The sequence below is a fragment of the Ursus maritimus genome, unplaced genomic scaffold (genome assembly GCF_017311325.1).
Source record: "Ursus maritimus isolate PB19 unplaced genomic scaffold, ASM1731132v1 scaffold_13, whole genome shotgun sequence".
NCBI lineage: Eukaryota > Metazoa > Chordata > Mammalia > Carnivora > Ursidae > Ursus > Ursus maritimus.
The window spans coordinates 46,006,935-46,014,902 of NW_024423675.1; positions in this window are offsets into that span (position 1 = coordinate 46,006,935).

Here is a 7,968-nt window from a genome sequence, read left to right on the forward strand (position 1 = left end):
CATTTGTGAAATAACATACCTACTGAGTTATTCAGTACAGCATTGTTTATAATAACAAAAGAATAAAAACCACCGGAATATCTGCCTACAGGAGTCTGAATAAATTAAATACGAAGAATGCTATACAGCTGTAAAAGGAAAGAAAGAATTAAAGAGAAGAAAAGAAAAAAAATGAAAGAAAAAAGGAAAGGAAAAGAAGCTGTTAATATATTAATACAGATCTCCAAGATAAATTTAAAATATACACAAAATCAAAACTTAGAATAGTATGTATAGGGTGTGCCACTATTTGTGTAAAGAGGGAAATGATATATATTTTTATTGCTGCACATCAGGGAAAATACAGACCTGCATTCACTGTAGGGATGGGGACTAGAATGAGAGTCCTGGGGGATAGAGCTTCTGCTGCTTAAAGCTTGAACACTGTTCATGCATTACCTATTCAAAATGTAAACACAGAGGTCATAAACAATTACAACCACCACCAAATGAAAAATGGAAGGGAAAAAATAAAACCACCTTAGATCCAAACTATATTTTGGAAACAGATAAAATTATAGACATAGCTAAAAATACAATTAGGGAAAGCAGATATTTGATTTTAAAAATGAGCAAAATTAGGTAGAAAAAAAAGACAATTTCAAAGAATTAGCAGGAAAATGTGAAAATCTCTGAAGTACCAACAGAATGGAAACTGTCCATACCCAATAAAAAGACAAAATTTCCACTAATACCTTAAAAAAAATTTCCTGGAATAATCGAAGACATTCTCCAGTTGAGAGCAAAACATGTCACAGGAAAAACTCATGCAGGTTGATCAACTCCAAGTCTTTCCTGAGAAAAGCTATTGGATGTAACCATATCAGAACGCTCCTGTGAGCCTCTGGCAAAGGCAGGAAAAATAGAGCTTGATATTTAGGGAGGAAAACCAGTAAGATTGGATTTAAACTTCTCCAGAATCACATCCAATGCTAACAAGTATGGAGCCATGTCTACAAAGTTCTGATGAAAAGGAACATCATCATATTTTATATGCAGCTATACTGCTGTGCAATAATAAAAACCAGGGGAAAGTCTTTTCAAACACACAAGAAATCAAGAAATATTGTTTCCATAAACATTCTTGTAAAAACTACTGGAGGACAGACTTCAGCCAACCAAAATATAAATTTATAAGTCAAGATACATGGAGTCATGGTGAGCAGTGAATCCATTTAAATGTTCAGCTAATGCTAACAACTGTGGGAATTATGCTTATGGAACTAACTATGACAATTTTACACCATGAAATTGTAGAAATGATATAACTAATAAAAGCAGAAGGGTGAGAAAATGAGGGGAAGGAGCATATGTAGTTAACATGGCTTAGAGAAGGTCATATTTTATAATGTTTTTAAAAGTGAACTATGAAAATATGGTGAACTTGGAGGAAAATAAGCCTGGGACATGACTTGTTCTAATATTAGCTGTGTTCTAATATTAGCGTATTAGGAAGACTTCTTCTCCCTCTCTTTGGTGCATAATTTAAAACATTTTACATGGTTTCTATCTAATGGTTTCCACAGTATCTGCTTATGATAGAAGCCAAATAACCAGGGTTTCTGCTTATCTCAGAAGTCTAACCACCAGACCTTAATCAAATGAAGACTTCTCTTATGCAGAATGCTCAGAGTTGTGATCCAGTAATTCCACTTCTAGGTATATATCAAAAGAATTGAAAGCACAGGCTTGAAGAGGTATTTGTACATCTAGGTTCATAGCAGCACTGTCCACAAGGACTAAGACGTGGAGGCAACTCAAGTGTCCATCGATGGGTGAACAGATTTTTTTTAATGTGATATACACATACAATAAAATATTATTCAGACTTAAAAAGGAAGGAAATTCTGACATATGCTACAACAGGAATGAGGCTGGAGGACATTATGCTAAGTGAAACAAGCCAGTCTCAAAAAGACAAATACTGCATGACCCCAATTACAGGAGGTACTTAGAGTAGTCCAAATCATAGGGACAGAAAGTAGAATGGTGATTGCCAGGGGCTGGGAGGAAGGGATAAAGGAGAGTTTGTCTTTAATGGGTATCGTTGAAGTTTTAGAAGATGAATGAATTATGGAGACAGTGGTGATGCCTGCACAGTCTTATGAATATATTTAATACCACCTAACTATACTCTTCCAAATGATTAACATGCTAAATTTTATGTGTATTTCACCATAATAATATTTTTTTTTTTTTAAAGTTCAGGATTAGGCTGTTATGTTTGTCAAGCTTCCTACCTGGAAACATCAGAATCCACTCTACCTAGTTACACAAGGAGGGTGGCTCTTGGAATCCTTGGAAGGACTGGTGTTACAAGATAGAGGCTAAGCCTTTAGGAAAAAAACTTCTAAAACAATGTGCCAGTTCTGGCCTGATAAGGAAGATGCCGACACCATCCCCGGATTGCTGGGTGATACCACTTCCTAGACCATTCAGCTCCCGGTTTGTAACTGTGGTAAGGATACACTTCTGGCTCAAATCTTGGGTATTGTTTGGTTCAGGATATTGGAGAGTCCTCACCGGTGCTTAAGGCAGTTCCGGACAAATTTGCCAGGTGTGATTCAGAACATTCACGTGTCCTGTAACCCTCAGAGGTTACCCCTGACTTTAATATCCAACATGGTGAAGCATGTCTCTGTGAATTTATTTCTATGTTCTTCTGGTGAGATTATTCTGCAGTCCGCTTCCTACTTTGCAAATATCCTTCAGCGTCTGCTTTCTTCACTCATCCCCCGGCCCTCATTCTTGCATTACTCTTAGGTACCACTAACCCAAGACGTGGAGTATCGATGTGGCTTACCCGAATGTTTGAAGACAGATAGCACCGGGCAGAAAATAAGTTCAGCATTAACAGAAGGCATAGAGCATACTTTTTACTACAAGTTTGTGGTTGGTGAGGCTATTTAATTGATAAAGCAGCATTATTTTCAGATTTGATGTCAAATAGGATAGCAGAAATGTACTGAGCATCTCCCATCTTGGGAACTTTTCACCGGTCATGTCCCTCCATCTGCTGTTGTCTCCTCCTTGTTGCTGGTACCGACCTGTCTCTCTGGCTCCTTCTCACCAATTCTTACTATTCATGTGCCCCTTATTCTCTTGTGTGTGCTGCCAATACGAACTTAATTTTCTTGATTATCTTTTTGTTTTACAGTTTTCTTCCAGATCATGTTTTAGGAGGGGGTTTATTTTTCACACCATAGTAGATTCATTGAATTATTTAAAAATAAATTTTCCTTCTTCATACAAGTTACACCCTCCTACCTCTGTAAGTAAAAGGTCTATCTCCAGATTTTTTTGTAATGTAGCCACTTTTGCCTTCCCTCATATAGTAATAATACAAAATTTAATGGTAGAGATTGAATGGGAAACTCCAAAAAGGGAGAAAAGATAAAATTAAGATTTGATTTTAATAATTTTTGACCTGTATACACAATAGTAGTACTAAATTCACTGAAAATCATTGATGGACTTCAGTATATATTTTATTCCTTGAATTCTGGAAATCAAACTAAATTCATTCCTTTTGATCTTATTTTTACATACGTAGCCATTTTTCTTTGATCTGATAGAGTAACATCTTCAAATAAAGCCCCTGCTACCTTTTTTGTTTTATGGGCAGATCACTGAAATCTGTAAAATGAAGTTAAAAGAAACATCACCATCAGATCCACATTTTGCTAGTTCTCTAAGACAGGCATTGAGTATGGGGCCCTCAATATATCGGCAATGAAACGGGTCTTTATCCAAAAAAAAGCCTGGTCATGATCCATGATGGTAAGTATGGGCGCTGGTCTTCATTTCCTATGGAGCCAGGAAACAGGTACGAGTTTTCTAAGGATTCCTTAAACCTTTCCCTGTATCGCTCAAACAGCCTGAAATAGACTAAAAACCATTGCCCATGTATCAGTAGATTAAAGAGATCAAATTTTTCTTTGTTTTATTATTTATTTGTATATTTGTTAGTGAGAGGAAAATCGGATGCTCTGGAGGTTCCAATTCTTCCCACTTTTGGTAGTTTGGCTGAGGGTTGGCTCAGCAGGTTTGAGTTAGACTTAAATAGGATAGCAATCACAGGCTGAAAAAGCACCACTTTTTAACATGGCTGCTTCTGCAGCCATTGCTACATAACGCTTTATGGAGTGGGGGACCCTCTCTACTAGAATGTTAGCCAGAGGACATAAATAAGGATCATTTGTGACTGTCCTAAGTGGCAAGGTCAGGGAGGTCAGATGATTGCTTGCACTCTACTATTTCTCCGCTTGTAATTCCTTGCCATCCCAAAAAGTCCTGTATCTATACCATTTGGCGCCAGTCATTTGTATCTGTCACCCACTTTGGGCAACACTATTTCACAAATATTTACGGAGTGCCTATTGTGTCCCAGGCACGGTTTTAATTCTTGAGATACCTAAGTGAACAAACCAGAGTTCTGTCCTTTTGGGGTTAAATTCTAGTGGGATGGGGGACAAAGCAATATATGCGACAGGTAAATTACATAATATGTTAAAAGATAATAGTACTTTGGAAAATGGAGATGTAGAACAGGGTAGGTCGAGTGTTGATGTCAGAATTGGGAAACACGGATTGATATGTAGCTCTGCTGTGGAGAAAATGTAATATCTATAAATTCTTTAAGGTAGGCTTGGTGGGTTTTTTTGTTTTTGTTTTTTGTTTTTGTTTTTGTTTTTGTCCGTGTAGCCCTTACACATAGTAGGTGGCTGAAAACTGCTTGTTGACTTTTCCAGTGCAGTTAAGAATATAAAAAGTGATCTGTCAGGTCTTATACATAAGTCACATTACCTCAGCACTTTCCTAACTCAAGGACATTCCTCTGCTTCTGTGAAAAAATACCTGGCACATACTCATTTTAAGGAAACCTCATTAGGAAATAATGTTCTATGCCATCACCTTCAATTTAGTTAATGTCTCCATTGAAGACTGGGTCACGGTGCTGTTTCCAGCATCTGGCAAAATAGCGCAGACAGCCTAAGAGCAGTTGGCCACTACTCACCCGGAAGCAGAGGATTCCACCCACCATCAGTCTATGTTTCAAAATGGCCATAGTTCTCGTACACGGAAAAGAAAGATACACAGATTTTGTGAAGAATTGGAGTGTCTTTTTATGTGCTAGCTTTGCTTTTAAGCAAAACGTGACCAATTTAGGTGACCAGGGGTGGGGGGCGGGAGTGGGGAGATCCGCCATCATCTGGGCATTTTCCAAGCCTGCATGGTCAAGTCCAAGGTTCTGCCATGTTCTGAGTTCCAGCTAGCAGGTAGAAGAAAGAGAGCATAGAAAAGTCACAGTCAATATTTTAAAATTCAGACCTGGCAAAGGCAGACGTCACTTCCCCTAATAATCCATTTGTGAGAAATGCAGCTCTTGCCCATATCTAACTGCAAGGGAGGCTGGGAAACAGGGGCAGCAATGCAGTCATGGACTAATTTATGGAAGAAGGGAAGAGTATATTTTGGTGGGCAATTTGCAGTTTCCTCCACAATCTCTGAATCACTACAAGAATGAATGTTCTGTGTTAGAATACATTTGTGCATGTGGAAAGGCCGTTATAGAATTATGCCAAGATAAAGCTACATCTCTCATCCCCATCTCCAGGGTTCCACTGGAAGCTCTTATAAAGCACATTAAAACTTTTAATGCTCCAGTACTAACAATGTAAGGTGGTTTGGTAAACACCGCTGATTCTCAGATGATTCCATCTGAAGGTCACGAGAAGGTGCTACACGTGACAGAATAAACTCAGAAAAATCATGATACACCAAAAAAAACCCCTTCTAATTTGACTCCATTCATCTTATTTGGGAAGGGTACTCAATTGTCTCAAAGTCCTTGGTGTCATGCCTCTTAGTCAATGTGCAGGACAATGACTCTATTTTTTCTCCCTTTGCAAAAGGACGGGTAGAAATCACTGTCAAATTTATCCTATTTATATTGCTATTTATGTTGACATTTACAAGATAATTTAGGGATGGAAGAAAATCTTGACAAAATATTGCTGGAAATCATATGGCTCAACTCAGTGAATCACATTGTTGGCTGACAAATCATTTCTTGGTTGTAAAAATAGTCCAATTGTGTTTTGCTCCCTAAAGCTGCTCTTGACAAGGAAACTGTGACTTTCATTGATCCTTGGTATGGAGTACTTTAAGTGACTTGGTTCAATAATGAAAATTTAAACCAGCAAAGATTGGTTTGGCAGGCAAGAGATAGATCATCTTGGAATGAATGCATCAAGAGTCTAACCAGAAGATAATCCTCCAGCTCATTTCAATACTTTTTTCTTTATAAGTCCATAAGATTTTAATCTGTAACCACCAAGTAAAAGTATTCATTCAGTATAATTATACACAGAGAAAAGAAACATTAATTCAAAAGCAAATCTATGTGGTATTAAAAATAGAGGTGGTACCTAGGTCCCTTTATTAACATCTGTTTGCTCAGAATGTCTAATAAGAGTCAAAACTCTATTTTTATATGCAACTCTATAACAGGCAGACAAAATGATCTCCAAAGGAGCAAATAATGTATTTGTGGAATAAAAGGAATGTAGTGGAAAAGCATTATCACTAGACTGCTCCCAAATTATGGACATTGCTGAGTCATTTGTGTCTCTGGAGCCCAGTTCCCTCTTTGGTTTAAAATGGGAGACAATTACACTTATTTTTCTCAAATACCATGACAATCCAGTGAGATAATGCAAGTGAACGTGTCCTGTAAAGCATAAAATGCTGCACACATATGAAGTTTATTTTTTAATTTTGCTGTAATTCTAGGACAAATGATTTCTTAAACCATATCATTGCGGGGCCCTGAATTCCTATTAGGCTGAATATGACTTTCACTTACCCTGTTCAACTGTCTCCTCAGTGTTCTCTCACCTCACCTGCTATTCCTGTTCTATGTTACCCGCCCCCCACCAAAATCCTATTTCTCTTATTCCCCAAATGCCAATACTAGCACCATCTCGCTGTCCTCCCGATAAGGAACACTGTCTGTGTTCCCTTGTTAATCTATTGACCTTTAACTACAGTTGCGTTTCATTAAGAGAGGACATGTACTTTGAGGCAAACATTTTCCACTGGTTTAATTTTAGCTGTAGGAGAGAGGAGAGGTGTATCACCAAAAGAGGTGACATACACAGAGAGGGGGAGAAAGACTCTTCCCATAGCACATTCCTCTGGTATCATCTGGTATTTAATTTTCTGTTGCAAAGAGTGATGCTGTACTGATTTTGTGGAAAATACAGAAAGAGGTAAAACAATAGAGCATTTCAGCGCTCTTCCAGGAGGGTACACTGCTGGGGCATTCGGAGCAGAAAATAAAAATCAGCTTGAATAGATGTGTTTCACATGACATTTACTAGAATCCCAATTCTACCAGTTTTTAACTGAATAACCTTGGGCACATCAGAAGCTTTCTGAACCTCATTTTCCTTCTCTATTTGGAAGGGATAACTGTGATTTTCTCATGTGTTTATGATGAGAATCAAAAGTCTTACTGCAGGTGAAAAGCTCTGGTATAAACTGGGTATTTAATAAAAACTATTTACTTGTACATTTATAAACAATAACTTCATTTGTTTATGAATCTACAGCTCTAAGTGGCTATTGGCCATCTGCCTTTCCTGAGCTCCTGAGAGCTCAAAGAAGCAGCACACTTCATTTGCTGAAGACTTAAGCTATGGATACATGGAGTCTAATGAGAACTCAAGTCCAGACTCCTAGGAAAGTGAGATTTGCTTCTGTATCACGCACGACTGGCAGACGTCCAGCCTCTGATTAAACTCAACAAGGGACAGGATGCTCACTAGCTATCAAAGCAGTTCATTCCCTTTTAGAACAATTCTCAGTGTTAGAAAGAGCTTGCTCACAGTCCATTGAAATCGACCTTTCCAGAAATTCTACCTA